This window comes from Schistocerca gregaria, unplaced genomic scaffold, assembly GCF_023897955.1.
Source record: "Schistocerca gregaria isolate iqSchGreg1 unplaced genomic scaffold, iqSchGreg1.2 ptg000097l, whole genome shotgun sequence".
Lineage (NCBI taxonomy): Eukaryota > Metazoa > Arthropoda > Insecta > Orthoptera > Acrididae > Schistocerca > Schistocerca gregaria.
The window spans coordinates 1,468,900-1,493,964 of record NW_026061713.1 but is presented as its reverse complement, the minus strand read 5'-3'; positions in this window follow the sequence as shown (position 1 = coordinate 1,493,964).

Genomic DNA, 25,065 nt, shown 5'->3' with positions numbered 1-25,065 from the left:
CGTCATTATGAGGGTCATATCGTCGCAATTAAGTGTCAGTTTTGCGCCAGATTCCTGAACCTTCATCGCAAGAGAACGATCATATGGTGACCCAGGCAGTAATGGTTGCTTGGAGATAATTTTGCTGCAAGAGGGTGTATTGAATCGGATCGCCGTATGTGTGTTCCATCGTCAACGAGAGGTTGGGAGGATTACAATTAACCGTCAGTTTTGCGTCCGAATCTAAAACTAGACTGACAAAACGCTACCATCCGTGACCGAGGCACCAATAGACCCTTGTAGATAAGTCGTCTGGAGTTCGATGAACTGAATCGCGACGATATTTGTCGGTTCCACCGTCAATACCAGGATGGGAAATAACTGTGAGTTTTGGGACGGTGAAAACAAACCTGACTGTGAAATAATACGTCCATCTGGTGATCGAGGCAGCGTTAGAAGCTCGGAGGTAAGTCGGCTGGGAACCAATGTATTGAATCGAAACGCAATTTGTGTGTTCCATCGACATTTTGAACGCGGGAACGTCGCAATTAAGTCTCAGTTTTGCGTCAGATTCTTGCAACTTTACTCGCAGGAGAACGATTATGTGGTGACCCAGGCAGTAACAGATGTACCAGGCATTAATAGATGTTTGGAAATAATTCTGCTGCAAGACGATCTTTTGAATCAATTAGAGGTTGGGAGGATTACAATTGACTGTCAGTTTCGCGTCGAAATCGAAAACTATATTGACAAAATGATACCTTCCGGTGAACGAGGCACCAATACACCCTTGTAGATAAGTCGGCTGGATTTCGATGTATTGAATCGCGACGCTATTTGTGAGTGGCATCGTCATTAGGAGGTCGGGAATGTCGCCATAAACTGTCAATTTTGGTTCGGATTCGGGAAACATTCCTCGCTGGAGAACGATCATGTGGTGACCCAGGAAGTAACAGATGCTTGGAGATTAGTCTGCTGCAAGACGACGTATTGAATCGCATCGCAGTATGTGTGTTCCATCGACATTGAATTGATGGGAGGTTTACTGTTAACTGTCAGTTTTGCGCCGGATTCGAAAACTAGATTGACAAAACGCGACCATCCGGTGACGGATTAACCCAAAGACCCTTGTAGATAAGTCGGCTGGAGTTCGATGTATTGAATCGCAAAGCTATTTGTGTGTTCCATCGTCAATACCAGAAGTAACTGTGAGTTTTGAGACGGAGTCAAGAAATTTGACTGCCAGAGAGTACGTCCATCTGGTGATGGACGCAGCGTTAGACCCTGTGTTTCATCGTCATTAGGAGGGCGGTAACGTCGCTATTAACTGTCAGTTTTGCGTCGGGTTCGTGACTTTCCTTACAAGAGAACGATCATGTGGTGACCCAGGCAGTAATAGATGCTTGGACATAATTCTGCTGCAAGACGATGTACTGAAGATCTTCGCAGTATGTGCGTTCCATCGTAATTGAGAGGGTGGGAGGAATACAATTAAATATCAGTTTAGCGTCGGATTCGAGTAAACTAGACTCTCAGGAAAACGACTATCATGGTGACCGAGACACCAATAGACACTTGGAGATAATTCGGCTGGAGATCGATGTATCGAATCGGGACGTTATTTCTGTGTTCCATCTTCAATACCAGGATTAGATGGTAAAAATTTACAGTGACGTTTGAGTCGGTGACATGAAACTTGACTGTCAAGAGTACTTCTATCTGGCGCCGAGGCAGCGTTAGACTCTCGGAGATAGGTCGGCTAGGGACCAATGGATTGAATCGCGACGAAATTTGTCTGATCCATCGCTGTTAAGACGGTGGTAAAGTCGCTATTACCTGTCCGTTTTGTGTCGGATTCGAGAATCTTTACTCAGAGGAGGACGATCGTGTGGTATGTTCCATCGTAATTAGGAGGGTGGGAGGAATACAAATAAAAGTCAGTTTTGCGACGGATTCGAGAAACTAGACTCTGAGGAAATCGACTATCAAGGTGACCGAGGCACCAATATACCCTTGTAGATAAGTCTGCTTAAGATCGATGTATTGAATCGTGACGCTATTTGTGTGTTAGATGGTAAATACCAGGATGGGACGGTAAGAATTAATGGTGAGATTAGAGACGGAGACAAGAAACTTGACTGCCAAAGAGTACGTCCATCTGGTGATAGAGGCAGCAATAGACCCTCGCAGATAATTCGGCTGCGGACCAATGTATTGAATCGCGACGCTATTTGTGTGTTCCATCATCATTAGGAGGGCGGGAATGTCGCAATAAACTGTCAATTTTGTTTCGGATTCGCGAAACTTTACTCACACGATGAGAAACAGAAATTGGGTCGCGATTATGTAGATTGGTCACCAGTCGACTTATCTCCGAAGGTCTATAGCTGCATCGATCACCTGATGGACGTACTATTTGGCAGTCAAGTTTCTTGTCTCCGTCCCAAAAGTCACAGTTGTTTCTTACCGTCCCATCCTGGTATTGATGAAAGAACAAACAAATAGCGTCGCGAATCAATCCATTGGTCACCAGCCGACTTATCACCGAAGGTCTAACGCTGCGTCTAACACCTGATGGACATAATATTTGGCAGTCAAGTTTCTTGTCTCCGTCCCAAAACTCACGGATTCGAGAACTTTAATCACAGGAGAACGATCATGTGGTGACCCAGGGCGTAATGGATGTTTGGAGATAATTCTGGTGCAAGACGATGTATTGAATCGCATCGCAGTATGATTGTTCCATCGTCATAGAGAGGTTGGGAGGAATACAGTTGACTCTCAGTTTCGCGTCGGAATCGAAGACTAGACTGACAAAGCGGTAACATGCGGTACCCGAGGACATTGTAGATAGTAATGCTGGACTTCGATGTATTGAATCGCGACGCTATTTGTGTGTTCCATCGTCAATACCAGGATCTGACGGTAATAATTAAGTGTGAGTTATGAGACGACAAACTTGACTGCCAAAGAGTACGTCCATCTGGTATGAGGCAGCGTTAGACCCACGGAGATAAGTCGGCTGGTGACCAATGTATTGAATCGCGACGCAATTTCTGTGTTGCATCGTCATTAGGATGGTGGGAATGTCACAATTAACTGCTAGCTTTGCTCGGATTCCCGAAACTTTACTCACAGGCGAACGATCATGTGGTGTGCCAGGAAGTATATGATACTTGGAGGTAATTTTGCTGGAAGACGATGTATTGAATCGCATCGCAATATTGGTGTTCCATCGACATCGTGAGGATGGGAGGATTACAATTAACTATCAGTATTACGTCTGATTCGAGAAACTAGACTCTCAGGAAAACCACTATCAAGGTGTTCGATACACCAATAGACCCTTGTAGATAAGTCGGCTGGATTTCGATGTATTGAATCGCGACGCTTTTTGTGTTTTCTATCGTCAATATCAGGATTGGACGGTAAGAATTATCTGTGAGTTTTGAGACGGACTCAAGACGCTTGACTGGCAGGATGGAGACCGGGACAAGAAACTTTACTGCCAAAAGAGTACGTCTATCTGCTGATCGAGGCAGTGTTGGACCCTCGCAGATAAGTATTGAATCGCGACGCAATTTGTGTGTTGCATCGACATTAGGAAGGCGGGAATGTCGCAATTAACTGTACTTTCATCCCCATCGACGCACAAGTCGCCGAAGAGGCGTCAAATCGAAAGACTTGCACCAGGCGAACGGTTTACCCGACGGGAGGCCCTCGTCACACGACATTTGATTTTGACTGTCAATTCTGCATCGGATTCCTAAAACTTTACTCGCAGGAGAACGATCATCTGGTGACCCAGGAAGTAAAAGATGCCTGGAGATATTTCTGTTGCAAGACGATGTAATGAATCGTATTGCAATATGTGTGCTGCATCGTCATCGAAAGGATGGGATGGTAAGAAATAGCTGTGAGTTTTGAGACGGAGACAAGAAACTTGATTCCCAGAGAGTACGTCCATCTGGTGATCGAGGCAGCGTTCGACCCACGGGGATAAGTCGTGTGGCGACCAATGGACTGAATCGCGACGAAATTTGTGTATTCCATCGTTATTAAGACGGTGGTAACGTCGGAATTAAATGTCAGATATCCGTCGGATTCCCGAAACTTTACTCGCAGAACGATCATGTGGTGACCCAGCTAGTAAAAGATACTTGGAGATAAATCTGCTGGAAGACGATGTATTGAATCGCGTCGCAATATGTATAATCCATCTTCATGAGATAGTGGGTGGGATACAATTAAATGTTAGTTTTACGTCGGATTCGACAAACTATACTCTCAGGAAAACGACTATCAAGGTGACCGAGGAATCCTGCGAGTAAAGTTTCGGGAATCCGACGCAAATCTGACAGTTAATTGAGACCTTACCACCCTCTTAATGACGGTGGAACACACAAATTTCGTCGCGATTCAATACATTGGTAACCAGCCGACTCATCCCGAGGTTCCAACGCTGCCTGGATCAACAGATGGACGTACTCTTTGGTAGTGAAGTTCCTTTTCTCCGTTTCAAAACTCACAGTTAATTCTTACGGTCCGATCCTGCTAATGACGATGGAACACATAAAGTGCTTCGCAAATCATACATCGAACTCCAGCCCAATAATCTACAAGGGTCTATTATTGGTGCCTCGGTCACCTTGATAGTCGTTTTCATGAGAGTCTAGTTTGTCGAATCCGACGCTAAACTTAATTGTATACCTCCCAACCTCTAAATTAAGATGGAACATAAATATTGCGACGCGATTCAATACATCGTTTTCCAGCAGAAGTATCTCCAAGCATCTGTTAGAGCCTGGGTCACCACATGACCGTTCTCCTGTGAGTAAAGTTTCAGGAATCCGACGCAAAACTAGCTGTTAATTGCGATATTCCCCCCATGGTAATGACGATGAGAAACAGAAATTGGGTCGCGATTATGTAGATTGGTCACCAGTCGACTTATCTCCGAAGATCTATCGCTGCATCGATCACCTGATGGACGTACTATTTGGCAGTCAAGTTTCTTGTCTCCGTCCGAAAAGTCACAGTTGTTTCTTACCGTCCCATCCTGGTATTGACGAAGGAACAAACAAATAGCGTCGCGAATCAATCCATTGGTCACCAGCCGACTTATCACCGAAGGTCTAATGCTGCGTCGATCAGCTGATGGACATACGATTTGGCAGTCAAGTTTCTTGTCTCCGTCTCAAAACTCACGGATTCTAGAACTTTAATCACAGGAGAACGATCATGTGGTGACCCAGGGCGTAATGGATGTTTGGAGATAATTCTGGTGCAAGACGATGTATTGAATCGCATCGCAGTATGATTGTTCCATCGGCATAGAGAGGTTGGGAGGATTACAGTTGACTCTCAGTCTCGCGTCGGAATCGAAGACTAGACTGACAAAGCGGTAACATGCGGTACCCGAGGCACCAATGGACATTGTAGATAGTAATGCTGGACTTCGATGTATTGAATCGCGACGCTATTTGTGTGTTCCATCGTCAATACCAGGATCTGACGGTAATAATTAAGTGTGAGTTATGAGACGACAAACTTGACTGCCAAAGAGTACGTCCATCTGGTATGAGGCAGCGTTAGACCCACGGAGATAAGTCGGCTGGTGACCAATGTATTGAATCGCGACGCAATTTCTGTGTTGCATCGTTATTAGGATGGTGGGACTGTCGCAATTAACTGTCAAATTTGTGTCGGATTCCCGAAACATTACTCGCAGGCGAACGATTATGTGGTGACACAGGCAGTAATAGATGATTGGATATAAATCTGCTGGAAGACGACGTAGTGAAAACCATTGCAGTATGTGTGTTCCATCGTCATTGAGAGGTTGCTTGGAAAAAAATTAACCGTCAATTTTGCGTAGGATTTGAAAACTAGACTGACAAAACGCGACCATCCGGTGACCGAGGCACCAATAGACCCTTGTAGATAAATCGTCTGGAGTTCGATGTAGTTAATCGGGACGCTATTTGTGTGTTCCATCGTCAATACCAGAATGGGACGGTAAGAATTAACTGAGAGTTGTGAGACGGAGACAAGATGCTTGACAGCGAAGGAGTACGTCCATCTGGTGATGAGGCAGCGTTAGACCCACGGAGATAAGTCGGCTGGTGACCAATGTATTGAATCGCGACGCAATTTCTGTGTTGCATCGTTATTAGGATGGTGGGACTGTCGCAATTAACTGTCAAATTTGTGTCGGATTCCCGAAACATTACTCGCAGGAGAACGATTATGTGGTGACACATGCAGTAATAGGTGATTGGATATAAATCTGCTGGAAGACGACGTAGTGAAAACCATTGCAGTATGTGTGTTCCATCGTCATTGAGAGGTTGCTTGGAAAAAAATTAACTGTCAATTTTGCGTAGGATTTGAAAACTAGACTGACAAAACGCGACAATCCGGTGACCGAGGCACCAATAGACCCTTGTAGATAAATCGTCTGGAGTTCGATGTAGTTAATCGGGACGCTATTTGTGTGTTCCATCGTCAATACCAGGATGGGACGGTAAGAATTAACTGAGAGTTATGAGACGGAGACAAGATGCTTGACAGCGAAGGAGTACGTCCATCTGGTGATGAGGCAGCGTTAGACCCACGGAGATAAGTCTTCTGGAGACCAATGTATTAAATCACGACGAAATTTCTGTATTGCATCGTCATTAGGATGGTGGGAATCTCGCGATTAACTGTCAGATTTGCGTCGGATTCACCGACACTTTACTCATAGGAGAACGCTCATGTGGTGTCCCACGCAATAAATGATGCTTGGAGGTGATTCTGCTGCAAGACAATGTATTGAATCGCATCGCAGTATGTGGTTACCATCATAATTGAGTTGATGGGAGGATTACAAACAACTCTCAGTTTTACGTCGGTTTGAAAACTATATTGACAAAATTCGACCATCCGGTGACAGAGGCACCAATAGACCCTGGTAGATATATCGGCTGGAGTTCGATGTATCGTATCGCAACACTATTTGTGTGTTCCATCGGTAGTACCGGGATGGGACGGTAAGAAATAACTGTGTTTTTTTAGACGGAGGCAAGAAACTTGACTGCCACAGATTACGTCCACCTGGTGATCGAGGCAGCAATAGACCATCGGAGATAAGTCATCTAGGGATCAATGTACAGAATCGCGACGTAATTAGTGTGATCCATCGCTATTAAGAGGGTGCTAAAGTCGCTATTACCTGTCCGTTTTGCGTCGAATTCGAGATACTTTACTCACAGGAGAACGATCATGTGGTGACCCAGGCAGTAATAGATGCTTGGAGATAATTCTGCTGGAAGACGATGTACTGAAAAGCATCGCAGTATGTGTGTTCCATCGTCATTGAGAGGATGGGAGGAATAACATTAACTGTCAGTTTTGGGTCGGATTCCTGAAACTTTCCTCGCAGGAGAACGATCATGTGGTGCCCAGGCAGTAACAGATGCTTGGAGATAAATCTGCTGGAAGACGATGTATTGAATCGCATAGCAATATTGGTGTTCCATCGTCATCGAGAGGAAAGGAGTATTACAATTAACTGTCAGTTTTAGGTCGGATTCGAGAAACTAGATTGATAAAAAACGACTATCCGGCGACCGAGGTACCAATAGACCCTTGTAGATAAGTCGGCTGGAGTTCGATTTATTGAAGCGCGACGCTATTTGTGTTTTCCTTCGTAAACTTGGATCGGACGGTAAGAATTAACTGTGACTTATGAGACGGAGACAACAAATTTGACTGCCAAATAGTACGTCCATCTGGTGATCGAGGCAGCGTTCGACCCTCGGAGATAAGTCGGCTGCGGACCAATGAATTGACTCGCGACCCAATTTATGTGTTCCATCGACATTTGGTAGAGCGAGAACGTCGCAATTAACTGTCAGTTTTGAGTCGTGTTTGAAAACTAGACAGACAAAACGCGACCATCCGGTGACCGAGGTACCATTAGACATTTGTAGATAATCATGCTAGAGTTCAATATATTGAAGCGAGACGCTATTTGTGTGTTCCATCGTCAATACCAGGATCGGACGGTAAGAATTAACTGTGAATTATGTGACGGAGAAAAGAAACTTGACTGCCAAAGAGTACGTCTATCTGCTGATCGAGGCAGCGTGTGACCCTGAGAGATAAGACAGCTGGGGTCAACGTATTGAATCACGACGCAATTTGTGTGTGGCATTGTCATTACGAAGGCGGGAACGTCGCAAACAACTGTCAGTTTGGCGTCGGGTTCGCGATTTTACTCACAGGTAAACGACTACTTTGTGACCCAACAAGTCATAGATGCTTGGAGATAATTATGCTGTGTGTTCCATCGTCATCGAGAGGTTGGGAGGATTACAATTGATTGTTAGTTACGCGTCGAAATCGTAAACTAGACTGACAAAACGCGACCATCCGGAGACCGAGAATCGCGTCAGAATTTGCTTGTTCCGTCGTCATTATGAGGGTGGTATCGTCGCAATTAACTGACAGTTTTACGTCTGATTCGAGAAACTAGATTGACAAAAAACGACTATCCGCCAACTGAGGCACCAATAGACAAATGTAGATAAGTCGGCTGGATTTCGAAGATTTGAATCGCGACTCTATTTGTGTGTTCCATCGTCAATACCAGGATCGGTTATTTAGAATTAGCTGTGAGTTATGAGATGTGGACAAGAAACTTAACTACCAAAGAGTACGTCTAATTGTTGATCGGGGCAGCGTTAGACCCTCGCAGATAATTCGGCAGCCGACCAATGTATTGAATCGCAATCCAATTTGTGTGTTGCATCGACATAAGGATGGCGGGAACTGTCAGTTTTGCGTCGAATTCCTGAAACTTTACTCGTAGGAGAACTTTTATGTGGTGTCCCAGTCAGTAACAGATGCTTTGAGATAATGTTGCTGGAAGACGATGTATTGCATCGCGACGCAATATGTATGTTCCATCTTAATTGAGAGGGTGGGAGGAATATAATTAAATGTCAGTTTTACGTCGGATTCGACAAACTAGACTCTCAGGAAAACGACTACCAAGGTGACCGAAGCACCAATAAACCCTTGTAGATAAGTCGGCTGGATTTCGATGTATTGAATCTCGACGCTTTTTGTGTGTTCCATCGTCAATACCAGGATTGGACGGTAAGAATTAACTGTGTGTTATGACACGGAGACAAGAAACTTGACTGACACAGAGTACGTAAATCTGGTGATGAGGCAGCGTTAGACCCTCGGAGATTAGTCGGCTGCGGACCAATGTATTGAATCGCGACGCATTTTGTGTGTTGCATCGATAATAGGAGGGCGGGAACGTTGCAATTAACTGCCAGTTAATTTACTCAAAGGAGAACGATCAAGTGGTGACCCAGGCAGTAGTAGATGCTTGGAGGTAATTCTGTTGGAAGACGATTTATTGAATCGCGACGCTATCCATCGGCAATACCAGCATCTGACGGTAAGAATTAACTGTAAGTTTTGAGACGGAGACAAGAAACTTGACTGCCAAATTGTACATCCATCTGGTGATCGAGGCAGATAAGACAGTTGGTGACCAATGTATTGAATCGCGACGCAATTTCTGTGTTGCATCGTCATTAGGATTGTGGGAATGTCGCAATTAACTGCCAGTTTTGCGTCGGGTTCCCGAAACTTTACTCACAGGAGAAATATCATGTGGTGTCCCAGGCAATCATAAATGCTTGGAGGTAATTCTGCTGGAAGACGATGTATTGAATCGCGACGCTATTTGTGTGTTTCATCGTCAATACCAGGATCGGACGGGAAGAATTAACTGTGAGTTATGAGACGGAGACAAAAAACTTGGCTGCCAAAGAGTACGTCTATCTGGTGATGAGGCAGCGTTAGACCCTCACAGATAAGTCGGCTGCGGACCAATGTATTGATTCGCGACGAAATTTCTCTGTTGCATCGTCACTAGGATGGTGGGAATGTCGCAATTACCTGCCAGTTTTGCGTCGGATTCTCGAAACTTTACTCACAGGAGAACGATCATGTGGTGTCCCAGGCAGTAATAGATGCTTGAAGGTAATTCTGCTGGTAGACGATGTATTGAATCGCGAAATTATTTGTGTGTTCCAACGTCAATACCAGGATTGGACGGTAAGAATAAACTGTGATTTATGAGACGGAGACAATAAAACTGACTGCCAAGAGTACGTCCATCTGGTGACCGATTCAGTGTTAGAACATCTGAGATAAGTGTGCTGGGGACCAATGTATTGAAATGCGACGCTATTTGTGCGTTGTATCGACATTAGGAGAGGGGGAACGTCGCAATTAACTGTTTTCCATCGGATTCCAGAAACTTTACTCGCAGGAGAATGATCATGTAATGACCCACGAAGTAATAGATGCTTGGAGATAATTCTGCTGCAAGACGATGTATTGAATCGGATCTACACATACATCTACATCCGTACTCAGGAAGCCACCTGACGGTGTGTGGCAGAGGGTATCCTGAGTACGTCTATCGGTTCTCCCTTCTATTCCAGTCTCGTATTGTACGTGGAAAGAAGGATTGTCGGTATGCTTCTGTGTGGGCTCTAATATCTCTGATTTTTTCCTCATGGTCTCTTCGCGAGATATACGTAGGAGGAAGCACGGAATGACTCTTCGGTGAAGGTATGTTCTCGGAAGTATAACAAAAGCCCGTACCGATCTACTGAGCGTCTCTCCTGCATCGCAGTATGTGTGTTCCACCGTCATTCAGAAGATTAGTGTTACAATTAACTTTCAGTTTTGCTTTGGATTCGAAACTAAACTTATAAAACGCGACCATCCGGTGACAGTGACCAAGGCACCAATAGACCCTTGTAGATAAGTCGGCTGGAGTTCGATGTATTGAATCGCGACGCTATTTGTGTTTTACACCGTCAATACCGGCATGGGACGGTAAGAAATAAATGTGAGTTTTTAGTCGGAGACAAGAAACTTGACTGCCACATAGTCCGCCCTCCTCATGATCGAGGCAGCGATAGACCTACGGAGATAAGTCGGCTGGTGACCAATGGATTGAATCGCTGTGTCTTCTGTCGTTATTAGGACAGCGGGAATGTCCCAATAAACTGTCAATTTTACTTCGGATTCGCGAAACTTTACTCACAGGAGAACAGAGAATGTGGTGACTCAGGCAGTAATAGATGCTTGGAGATAATTCTGATGCAAGACCATGTATTGAATTGAATAGCAGTATGTGTGTTCCATCGTCATCGAGAGGTTGTAAGGATTACAATTGACTATCGGTTTTGCGTCGGAATCAAAAACTAGACTGACAAAACGCTACCATGCGGATCGAGGCACCAACCAATAGACCCTCGTAGATAAGTCTGCTTGAGTTCAATGAATTGAATCGCGACGCTATTTGTGTGTTACATCGTCAAAACCAGGATCTGACGGTAAGAATTAACTGTGAGTTTTTTTAGACCTACGGAGGTAAGTCGGCTGGTGACCAATGTATTGAATCGCGACGCAATTTCTGTGTTGAATGGTGATTAGGAGGTAGGGAATGTAGCAATTAATTGAGAGTTTTGCGTCGGATTACAGAAACTTTACTCACAGTATAACGATTATGTGGTGACCCAGGCAGTGCTTGGAGATAATTCTGCTGGAAGACGATGTATTGAATCGCAATTAACTGTCAGTTTTGCGTCGGATTCAAAACTAGATTGAGAATACGCGACCAATCGGTGACCGAGTCGGCTGGAGTTCGATGTATTGAATCACGACGCTTTTTGTGTGTTCCATCGTCAATACCAGGATTGGGCGGAAAGAATTAACAGTAAGTTTTGAGACGGAGTCAAGACACACGACTGGCAGAGAGTACGCCCATCTGGTGATCGAGGCAGCGTTAGACCCTCGGAGATAAGTCGGCTGGTGACCAATGGATTGAATCGCGACGAAGTTTGTGTGTTCCATCGTCATTAAGATTGTGGTAACATCGCAATTAACTGCCAGATTTCCATCGGATTCCCAAAACTTTACTCACAGGAGAACGATCATGTGGTGTCCCACGCAGTAATAGATGCTTGGAGGTAATTCTGCTGGAAGACGATGTATTTAATCGCGACGCTATTTGTATGTTCCATCGTCAATACCAGGATCGGACGCGAAGAATTAAATGTGAGTTATGAGACGGAGACATGAAACTTGACGGCCAAAGGTTACGTCCATCTGGTGGTCGAGTAGGCGTTAGACACTCGGAGATATGTTTGCTGCGGACCAATGTAGTGAATCGCGACGCAATTTGGGTGTTCCATTGTCATTAGGAAGGTGGGAACGTCGCAATTAACTGTCAGTTTGGCGTCGGATTCGCGAAACTTTACTCACAGGAGAACGTTCATGTGGTATCCTAGGCAGTAAGTGACGCTTGGAGGTAATTCTGCTGGAAGACGATGTATTGAATCGCGACGCTATTTGTATGTTCCATTGTCAATACCAGGATCGGACGGGAACCATTAACTGTGAGGTATGAGACGGAGACTTTACTTGACTTCCAAAGAGTACGTCTATCTGGTGATGAGGCTGCGTTAGACCCTAGGAGATAAGTCGGCTGCGGACCAATGTATTGAATAGCGACGCAATTTCTGTGTTGCATCGTCATTAGGATGGTATGATTGTCGTAATTAACTGCCAGTTTTGCGTCCGGTTCACGACTTCACTCACAGGAGAACGATCATGTGGTGCCCCAGGCAGTAATAGATGCTTGGAGATAATTATGCTGGAGGACGATGTATTGAATCGAGTCGCAAAACTATGTTCCATCTTAAATGACAGGGTGGGAGGAATAAAATTTGAATGTCACTTTTACGTCGGACCGACAAACTAGACTCTCAGGAATACGACTATAAATGTGACCGAGGCACTAATGGACAAGTGTAGATAAGTCGGCTGGTTTTCGATGTATTGAATTGCGACGCAATTTGTATGTTCCATACCAGGAACTGACGGTAAGAATTCACTGTGAGTTATGAGACGGAGACAAGAAACTAATTCGCCAAAGAGTACGTCTATTTGCTGATCGAGGCAGCGTTAGACCCTCGGAAATAAGTCGGCTGAGGAATAACGTATTGAATCGCGACGCAATTTATGTAATGCATCGTCATTAAGAGGGTGGTATTGTCGCAGTTCACTGTCAGTTTAGAGTCGGATTCCTGAAAATGTAATGGCAGGAGAACGATCATGTGGTGACCCAGGCAGTAGTAGATACTTGGAGATAATTCTGCTGCAAGACGATGTATTAAATCCCATCGCAGTATGTGTGTTCCATCGTAATTGAGAAGTTGGGAGGAATAGACACAAATATCAGTTTTGCGTCGGATTCGAGAAACTAGACTGTAATGAAAACGATTATCAAATGACCAAGGTAGCAATAGGACCTTGTAGATAAATCGGCAGGAGATCGATGTATTGAACCGCGACGCTATTAGTGTGTTCCATCGTCAATACCGTAATGGGACGGTAAGAATTAACTGTGAGTATTGAGACGGAACAAGAAACTCGATCGAGGATCGAGGAAGCGTTAGACCCTCGCAGATAAGTTTGCTGCGGACAATGTATTGAATCGCGCCGCCATTTGTGTGTTCTATCGTCATTAGGAGGGCGGGAACGTCGCATTTAACTTTCAGATTTGCGTCGGGTCCGCGACTTCACCCACAGCAGAAAGGTCATGTGATGACCCAGTTAGTATTAGTTATTTGGAGATAATTCTCTTGGAATACGATGTACTGAATCACATCGCAATGTGGGTTTTCCATCGTCATTGAGAGAATGAGAGGATCACAACTGACTGTCAGTTTCGCGTCGGAATCGAGAACTGGACTGACCAAACGCGACCAACCGGTGACCGGGTCTACAAGGGTCCATTGGTGCATTGTACCCTTGTAGATAACTCGGCTGGAGTTCGATATATTGAATCGCGACGATAATTGTGTGTTTCATAGTCAATACCAGGATGGCACAGTAAGACTTTACTGTGAGTTTTTAGACGGAGACAAGAAACTTGACTGCCAAACATTACGTCCATCTGCCGATCGAGGCAGCGTTAGAACGTTGGAGATTAGTCGGCTGGTCACCAGTGTATTGAATCGCGATGCAATTTGTGTGTTGCATCGACATTAGGAAGGCGGGAACGTCGCAATTAACTGCCACTTTTGCGTCGGATTCCTGAAACTTTACTCATAGGAGAACGATCATGAGGTGACCCAGGCAGTAAAAGATGCTTGTAGATAATTCTGCTGCAAGACAATGTACTGAAATGTATCGCAGTATGTGTGTTCGATCGTCACTGAGAGGATGGGAGGAATAAAATTAGCTGTCAGTTTTACTTCGGATTTGAAAACTAGACTGACAAAACGCGACCATCCGGTGACCGAAGCACCAATAGACCCTTGTAGATAGTTATGCTGGACATCGATGTATTGAATCGCGACGCTATTTGTGTGTTTCGCTCATATGTTGACCCAGGCAGTAACAGATGTTTGGAGACAATTCTGCTGCAAGACGATGTATTGAATCGCATCGCAGTATGTGTGTTCCATCGTCATAGAGTTGATTGGAGAATTACAATTACCTGTCAGTTTTGCGTCGGGTTCACGACTTCACTCACAGGCGAACGATCATATGATGACCCAGACAGTAATAGATGCTTGGAGATAATTCTGTTAGAAGACGATTCATTGAATGGCGTCGCCCTATGTGTATTCCATCCTCATTGAGAGGTTGGGAGGATTACAATTAACTGTCAGTTTTGCGTCTGAATCGATATCTAGATTGACAAAATGCGACCAACCGGTGACCGAGGCACCAATAAACCCTTGTAGTTAAGTCGACTGGAGTTCGATGTACTGAATCGCGACGCTATTTATGTGTTCGATGGTCAATACCTGGAAGCAACGATAAGAATTAACTGTGAGTTTTTAGTCGGAGACAAGAGACCTGACTGCCAAGAGTACGTCCATATGGTGACCGAGTGAGCGTTAGAATTTCTGAGATAAGTCTGCTGGGGTCCAATGTATTGAATCGCGTCAAAATTTATTTGTACCATCGTCATGAGAGTATCGTCGCAATTAACTGTCAGTTTTGCGTCCGGTTCACGACTTCACTCACAGGAGAACTATCATGTGATGACCCAGACAGTAATAGATGCTTGGAGATAATTCTGTTAGAAGACGATTCATTGAATGGCGTTGCTCTATGTTTGTCAGTTTTGCGTCGGATTCGAGAAACTAGACTAACATCAAAACGACTATCAAATGACCGAGGTAGCAATAGGCCCTTGTGTATAAATCGGCTGGAGATCGATGTATTGAATCACGACGCTATTTGTGTTTTACATCGTCATTGCCAGAATGGCACGATAAGAAATAACTGTGAGTTTTAGGATGGACACAAGAAACTTGACTGCCAAATAGTACGTCCATCTGGTGACCGACGCAGCGTTACACATTCGTGACGAAATTTGTTTGTTCCATCGTCAGTACCAGGATCGTACGGTAAGATTTAACTGTGAGTATTGAGACCGAGACAAGTAACGTGACTGCCAAAGAGTACGTCCATCTGGTGATCGAGGCAGCGTTAGAACGTTGGAGATAAGTCGGCCGGTGACCAATGGACTTAATCGCGACTAAATTTGTGTGTTCCATCGTCATTAAGAGGGTGGTAACGTCGCAATTAACTGTCAGATTTGCGTCGGATTACCGAAACCTTACTCGCAGGAGAACGATCATGTGGTGATCCAGGCAGCAATAGATGCTTGGAGATAATACAACTGCTAGACGAAGTACTGAATATTGGTGTTCCATCGTCATCGAGAGGATGGGAGGATTACAATTAACTGTCACTATTACGTCTGATTTGAGAAACTAGACTATCCGGCGACCGACGCACCAAGAGACCCTTGCAGATACGCGGGACATCGATGTATTGAATCGCGACGCAATTTGTGTGTTCCATCGTCAATACCAGGATCTTACGGTAAGAATTAACTTTGAGTTATGAGACGGAAACAAGAAACGTGACTGCCAAAGATTACGTCTATTTGTTGATGAGGCAGCGTTAGACCCTCGTAGGTAAGTCGGCTGGTGTCCAGTGTACTAAATCGCGACGCAATTTGTGTGTTCTATCGTCTTTAGGAGTGGGGGAATGTCGCAATAAATTGTCAAATTTAAATCGGATTCGCGAAACTTTACTCTCTGAAGAACAGAGAATGTGGTGACACAGGCAGTAATAGATGTTTGGAGATAATTCTGCTGCAAGACGATGTTCTGAAGAGTATCGCAGAATGTGTTCCATTGACATTGAGATAATGGGAGGAATAAAATTAACTGACAGTTTTGCGTCGGATTTGAAAACTAGACTGACAAAAAGGCGACCATCCGGCGACAGAGGCAGCAATAGATCCTTGTAGATAGTTATGCTGGACTTCGATGTATTGATTCGCGACGCTATTTGTATGTTCCATCGTCATTACCAAGATCGGACGGTAAGAATTAACTGTGATTTATGAGACGGAGAGAAGAAACTTTACTGCCAAAGAGTACGTCCATCTGGTGAACGATGGAGCGTTAGTACCTGGGAGATTAATCACCTGGTGACTAATGTATTGAATCGCGACGCAATTTGTGTGTTCCATCGGCATTATTAGGGCGTGAATGCCCCAATAAACTGTCAATTTTGCTTCGGATTCGCGAAACTTTACTCACAGGAGAACGATCATGTGGTGACACAGACAGTAATTAATGCTTGGAGATAATTCTGCTGCAACACGATGTACTGAAGAGCGACGCAGTGTGTTCCATCGTCATTGAGAGGATGGTAGGAATAAAATTAACTTTCAGTTTTGCGTCGGATTTGAAAACTAGACTAACAAAACGCGACCATCCGGTACCGAGGCACCAATAGACACTTGTAGATAATTATGTAACAGTTCGATGTACTGAATCGCGACCTTATTTGTGTGTTCCATCGTCAATACCAGGATCGGACGGTAAGAATTAACTGTGAATTATGTGACGGAGACAAGAAACTTGAATGCCAAAGACTACGTCAATCTGGTTATCGAGGCAGCGTTAGACCCTCGGAGATAAGTCGGCTGAGGACCAATGTATTTAATAGCGACGCAATTTATGTGTCTCATCGACTTTTGGAAGGTGGGAGCGTCCCATTTACCTGTCAGTTTTGGTCGGATTCTTGAACTTTACTCGCAGGACAACGATTATGTGGTCACCCAGGCAGTAACAGATGCTTGCAGATTATTGTGCTGCAACAAGATTTATTGAATCGCATCGCAGTATGTGTGTTCCATCGTCATTGAGTTGATGGGAGGTTTACAATTACCTGTCAGTTTTGCGTCGGATTCGAAAACTAGATTGACAAAACGCGACCATCCGGTTACGGAGGCACCCATAGACCCTTGTAGATAAGTCGGCTGGAGTTCGATGTATTGAAACGCGACGCTATTTGTGTGTTCCATCGTCACTACCGGGATGGCACGGTAAGAAATGACTGAGTTTTGAGTCGGAGACAAGAAACTTGACTGCCAAAGAGTACGTCTATCTGCTGATCAAGGCAATGGAGACCCTCGGAGATATGTCAGCTAGGGGACAAAGTATTGATTCACGACGCAATTTGTGTGTTCCATCATCATTATTAGGGCAGGAATGTCGCAATAAATTGTCAATTTTGCTTCGGATTCGCGAAACTTTACTCACAGGAGAACGATTATGTGGTGACCCAGGCAGTAATAGATTCTTGGAGGTTATTCTGCTGCAAGACGATGTATTGAATCGCATGGCACTATGTGTGTTCCATCATCATCGAGAGGTTGGGAAGATTACAATTGACTGTCGGTTTTGCGTCGGAATCGAAAACTAGACTGACAAAACGCTACCATCCCGACCCTGACTCCAATAGACCGTTGCAGATAAGTCGGCTGGAGTTCGATGTATTGAATCGCGACACTATTTGTGTGTTCCGTCATCGTTACCAGGATCGGACGTTAAAAATTAACTGTGAAATTTGAAGCGGAGAGAGGAAACATGAATGCCAAGGAGTACGTAAATCTGGTGATCGATTCAGCGTTAGAAACTCGGAGATAAGTCGGCTGGTGACCAATGTATTGAATCGCAACGGAATTTGTGTGTTCCATCGTCACTAGGAGGGCGGGAATGACGCAATAAACTGTCAATTTTGCTTCGGATTCGCGAAACTTGACTCACAAGAGAACGTTCATTTGGTGACCGAGGCAGTACTCGATGATTGTGGTGACGCAGGCAGTATTGAATCGCATTGCTTCGCGTCGGATTCGATAACTAGACTGACAAAACGCGACCATCCGGTGACAGAGGCACCAATAGACCTTTGTAGAAAATTCGGATGGAGTTCGATGTGCTGAATCGCGACGTTATTTGTGAGTTCCATTGTCAATACCAGGATCGAACGATGACAATTAACTGTGAGTTTTGAATCGGAGACAAGAAACCTGACTGCCAAGAGTACGTCCATCTGGTGACCGATTCAGCGTTAGAACGTCTGAGATAAGTGTGCTGGGGACAAATGTATTGAATCGCGTCGAAATTTGTTCCATCGTCATTATGAGTGTGGTATCGTCGTAATTAAGTGTCAGTTTTGCGCCAGATACCTGTAACTTTACTCGCAGGAGAACGAACATGTGGTGACCCAGGCACTAATACATGCTTGGAGATAATTCTGCTGCAAGACGATGTATTGAATTGCATCTGCATCTACATCTACATTCATACTCCGCAAGCCACCTGATGGTGTGTGGCAGAGGGTACCCTGAGTAATTCTGTCGGTTCTCCCTTCTATTCCAGTTTCGTTTTGTGCGTGGAAATAAGGATTGTCGGTATGCTTCTGTGTGGGCTCAAATGTCTCTAATTTTATCCTCATGGTCTCTTCGCGAGATATACGTAGGAGGGAGCAATATATTGCTTGACTCTTCGGTGAAGGTATGTTCTAGGAGCTTTAAGAAAAGCCCGTACCGAGCTACTGAGCGTCTTTCCTGCATCGCAGTATGTGTGTTCCACCGTCATTGAGAGTATGGGAGGGTCACAATTAACTGTCAGTTTTGCGTTGGATTCGAAAACTAAACTGATAAAACGCGACCATCCGGTGACCGTGGCACCTAGATCCTCGTAGATAATTCTGCTGGATTTAGATGCATTGAATCGCGACGCTACTTGTGTGTTCCATGGTCAATACCTGAATGGGACGGTAAGAATTAACTGTGAGTTTTGAGACGAGACAAGAAATTTCACTGCCAAAGAGTACGTCCACCTGGTGATCGACGCAGCGTTAGACTCTCTGAGATAAGTCGGCTGCGAACCAATGTTTTAATCTATTTAATCGCGACGCAATTAGTGTGTTGCATCGTCATTACGAGCGCGGGAATGTCACAATAAACTGTCAGTTTTGCGTCGTATTCGCGAAACTTTACACACAGGAAGACGATCATGTGGTTACCCAGGCAGTAATAGATGCTTGGAGATAATTCTGCTGCAAGACGCTGTATTGAATCGCATGGCAGTATGTGTTTTATATCGTCATGGGTGGATTACAATTAACTGTCAGTTTTTCGCCGGATTCGAAAACTAGATTGACAAAACACGACCATCCGGTGACCGAGGCACCAATAGACCCATGTATATAATTCTGCTGGAGTTCGATGTATTGAATCGCGACGCTATTTCTGTGTTCCATCGTCACTAACGGGATTGGACGGTAAGAATTAACTGTTTTGAGACGGAAACAAGAAACTTGACTGCCAAAGTGGACGTCTATCTGCTGATCGAGGAAGCGTTAGAACCTCGGAGATAAATCAGCTGGGGGAAAATGTGTTGAATCGCGACGCAATTTGTGTGTGGCATTGTCATTACGAGGGCGGGAACGTCGCAATCAACTGTCAGATTTGTGTCGGGTTCGCGATTTTACTCACAGGTAAACGACTATTTGGTGACCCAGGAAGTCATTGATGCTAGGTGATAATTCTGCTGCAAGACGATGTATTGAATCGCATGGCACTATGTGTGTTCCATCATCATCGAGAGGGTGGGAGGATTACAATATACTGTCGGATTTGCGTCGGAATCGAAAATTAGACTGAAAAATGCTACCATCCGGGACCGAGAATCCAATAGACCGTTGCTGACCCTTGTATATAATTCTGCTGAAGTTCGATGTATTGAATCGCGACACTATTTGTGTGTTCCATCAACATTACCAGGATCGGACGGTAAAAATTAACTGTGAATTTTGACACGGAGGGTGGAAACGTGACTGCCAAGGAGTTCGTCCATCTGGTGATCGATTCAGCGTTAGAACCTCGGAGATGTCGGCTGGTGACCAATGTATTGAATCCCAACGCAATTTGTGTGTTCCTTCGTCACTAGGAGAGCGTGAATGTCGCAATAAACTGTCAATTTTGCTTCGGATTCGTGAAACTTGACTCACAGGAGAACGATCATGTGGTGACCCAGGCAGTAATCGATGCTTGTGGTGACCCAGGCAGTAACAGATGCTAGGAGATAATTCTACTGCAAGGCGATGTTTTGAATCGCATTGCAGTATGTTTGTTCCATCGTGGAAGGGAGGGTTACTATTAACTATAAGTTTTGCGTCGGATTCGAAAACTACACTGACAAAATGAGACCATCCGGTGACCGAGGCACCAATAGGCCCTTGTACATAAGTCGGCTGGAGTTCGATGTATTGAAGCGCGACGCTTTTTGTGTGTTCCATCGTCAATACCAGGATCGGACAATAAGAATTAACTGAGTTATGAGACGGAGACAAGAAACTTGAATGCCTAAGAGTTCGTCTATCTGCTGATGGAGGCAGCGTTAGACCCCCGGAGATAAGTCGGCTGGGGAACAATGTATTGAATCGGCTCGCAATTTGTGTGTGGCATCGTCATTAGGAGCGCGGGAATGTCGCAATTAACTGCCAGTTTTGCGTCGGATTCACGAAACTTTACTCTCAGGAAAACGATCATGTGGTGACCCAGGCAGTAATGGATGCTTGGAGATAATTCTGCTGCAAGACGATGTATTGAATCGCATCGCAGTTTGTGTTCCACAGTCATTGAGAGGATGGGAGGATTATAATTAACTAACAGTTTTACGTCTGATTCGGGAAACTAGATTGACAAAAAACGACTATCCGGCAACCGAGGCACCAATAGACCATTGTAGGTAGGTCGGGTGGTTTTCGATGTATTAAATCGCAACGCTATTTGTGTGTTATATCGTCAATACCACGATCTGACGGTAAGAATTATCTGTGTGTTTTGAGACGGAGACAAGAAACTTGACTGTTAAATTGTACATCCATCTGGTGATCGAGGCAGCGTTAGAACGTCGGAGATAAGTCGGCTGGTGTCCAATGTATTAAATCGCGACGCATTATGTGTTTTATCGTCATTAGGAGGACGGGAATGTAGCAGTAAATTGTCAATTTAACTTCGGATTCGCGAAACTCTACTCACAGGACAACAGAGTATGTGGTGACCCAGGCAGTAATAGATGTTTGGAGATAATTTTGCTTCAAGGCGATGTACTGAAGAGCATCGCAGAATATGTTCCATCGTCATTGAGAGGATGGGAGGATTAAAATTAACCGTCAGTTTTGCGTCGGATTTGAAAACTAGACTGACAAAACGCGCCCATCCGCTGACCGAGGCACCAATAGACCCTTGTAGATAGTTACGATGGACATCGATCTATTGAATCGCGACGCTATTTGTGTGTTCCATCGTCAATACCAGGATCTGACGGTAAGAATTAACTGTGAGTTATGAGAGGGAGAAAAGAAACTTGACTGCCAAAGAGTACGTCCATCTGGAATGAGGAATCGTTAGACCCTTGGAGATAAGTCGGCTAGTGACCAATGTATTGAATCGTGACGCAATTTCTGTGTTGCAACTTCATTAGGATGGTGGGAATGTCGCAATTAACTGTCAAATTTGGGTCGGATTCTCGAAACTTTACTCGCAGAAGAACGATCAAGTGGTTGACCCAGGCAGTAATAGATGCTTGGAGATAAATCTGCTGGAAGACGATGTTCTGAAAACCATCGCAGTATGTGCGTCCCATCGTTATTGAGAGGATGGTAGGAATAAAATTAACTGTCAATTTTGCGTCGGATTTGAAACCTAGACAGACAAAACACGACCATCCGGTGTCCGAGGCACCAATAGACACTTGTAGATAGTTACGCTACACATCGATGTATTGAATCGCGACGCTATTTGTGTGTTCCATCGTCAATACCATGATCTGACGGTAAGAAGTAACTGTGAGTTATGAGAGGGAGAAGAGAAATTTGATTGCTGAAGAGTACGTCCATCTGGTATGAGGCAGCGTTAGACCCTCGGAGATATGTCGGCTAATGCCAATGTATTGAATCGCGACGCAGTTTCTGTGTTGCAACGTCATTAGGATGGTGGGAATGTCGCAATTACCTGTCAAATTTGCGTCGGATTCCCGAAACTTTACTCACTGGAGAACGATCATGTGGTGACCCAGGCATGCTTGGAGATTAATGTGCTGGAAGACGATGTTCTGAAAAACATCGCAGTATGTGTGTTCCATCGTCATTGAGGGGATGGGAGGAATAAAATTAACTTCCAGTTTTGCGTCGGATTGGAAAACTAGATGACAAAACGCGACCATCCGGTGACCGAGGCACCAATAGACCCTTGTAGACAGCTACGCTAGACATCGATGTATTGATCCGCGACGCTATTTGTGTGTTCCATCGACAATACCAGGATCTGACGGTAAGAATTAACTGTGAGTTTTGAGACGAAGACAAGAAACTTGACTGCCAAATTGTACATCCATTTGGTGATCGATGCAGCATTAGAACGTCGGAGATAAGTCGGCTGGTGTCCAATGTATTGAATCCCAACGCAATTTGTGTGTTCTATCGTCATTAGGAGGGCGGGAATGTCGCAATAAATTGTCAATTTTACTTCGGATTCGCGAAACTTTACTCACAGTAGAACAGACCCAGTGCAGTAATAGACGTTTGAGGATAATTCTGCTGCAAGGCGATGTACTGAAGAGCATCGCAAATGTGCTCCATCGTCATTGAGAGGATGGGAGGAATAAAATTAACTGTCAGTTTTGCGTCGGATTTGAAAACTAGACTGACAAAACGCGACCATCCCGTGACCGATTCACCTACAGACCCTTGTAGATAGTAACGCTGGACATCGACGTATTGAATCGCGACGCTATTTGTGTGTTTTATCGTCAATACCAGGATCCGACGGTAAGAATCATCTGTGAGTTATGAGAGGGAGAAGAGAAACTTGACTGCCAAAGAGTACTTCCATCTGGTATGAGGCAGCGTTAGACCCACGGAGATGAGTCGGCTAGTTACAAATGTATTGAATCGCGACTCAATTTCTGTGCTGCATCGTCATTAGGATGGTGGGAATGTCGCAATTAACTGTCAAATTTGCGTCGGATTCCCGAAACTTTACTCGCAGGAGAACGATCATGTGGTGACCCAGGCAGTAATAGATGCTCGGAGATAAATCTGCTAGAAAACGATGTTCTAAAAACCATCGCAGTATGTGTTTTCCATCGTAATTGAGAGGGTGGTAGGAATAAAATTAACTGTCAGTTTTGCGTCGGATTTGAAAACTAGTCTGACAAAACGCGACCATCCGTGACCGAGGCACCAATAGTTTCGCTAGACATCGATGTATTGAATCGCGACGCTCTTTGTGTGCTCCATCGTCAATACCAGGATCTGACGGTAAGAATTCTCTCTGAGTTTTGAGACGGAGACAAGAAACTTGACTGCCAAATTTTACATTCATCTGGCGATCGAGGGAGCATTAGAACGTCGGAGATAAGTAGGCTGGTGTCCAATGTATTGAATCCCGACGCAAGTTGTGTGTTCTATAGTCATTAGGAGAGCGGGAATGTCGCAATAAATTGTAAATTCTACTTCGGATTCGCGAATCGTTACTCACAGGAGATCTGACCCAGGCAGTAACGGATGTTTGAAGATAATTCTGCTGCAAGGCGATGTACTGAGGAGCATCGCAGAATGTGTTCCATCGTCATTGAGAGGATGGGAGGATTAAAATTAACCGTCAGTTTTGCGTCCGATATGAAAACTAGATGACAAAACGCGACCATCCGGTGACCGAGGCACCAATAGACCCTTGTAGATAGTTACGCGGGACATCGATGTATTGAATCGCGACGCTATTTGTGTGTTCCATGGTCAATACCACCATCGGCCGGCAAGAATTAAATATGAGTTATGAGACGGAGACAAGGAACTTGACTGCCAAGGAGTACGTTCATTTGGCGATCGTGGCAACGTTAGACTCTGGGAGATAAGTCGGCTACGGACCAATATATGAATCGCGACGCTGTTTGTGTGTTCCATCGTCAATACCACGATCGGACGGCAAGAATTAATTATGAGTTTTGAGACGGAGACAAGAAACTTGACTGCCAAATTGTACATCCATCTGGTGATCGAGTAAGCATTAGAACATTGGAGATAAGTCGGCTGGTGTCTAATGTATTGAATCCAGACGAAATTTGTGTGTTCTATCGTCATTAGGAGGGCGGAAATGTCGCAATAAATTGTCATTTTACTTCGGATTCGCGAAACTTTATTCACAGGAGAACAGACCCAGGCAATAATAGATGTTTGAAGATAATTCTACTGCAAGACGATGTACTGAAGAGCATCGCAGAATGTGTTCCATCGTCATTGAGAGGTTGGGAGGAATAAAATTAACCGCCAGTTTTGAGTCGGATTTGAAACCTAGACTGACAAAACGCGTCCATCCGGTGACCAAGGCACCAATGGACCCTTGTAGATAGTTACGCTGGACATCGATGTATTGAATCGCGATGCTATTTGTGTATTCAATCGCCAATACCAGGATCTGACGGTAAGAATTAACTGTGAGTTATGAGAGGGAGAAGTGATTCTTTACTGGGAAAGAGTAAGTAAATATGGTATGAGGCAGCGTTAGCCGTTCGGAGATAAGTCGGCTGGTGACCAATGTAT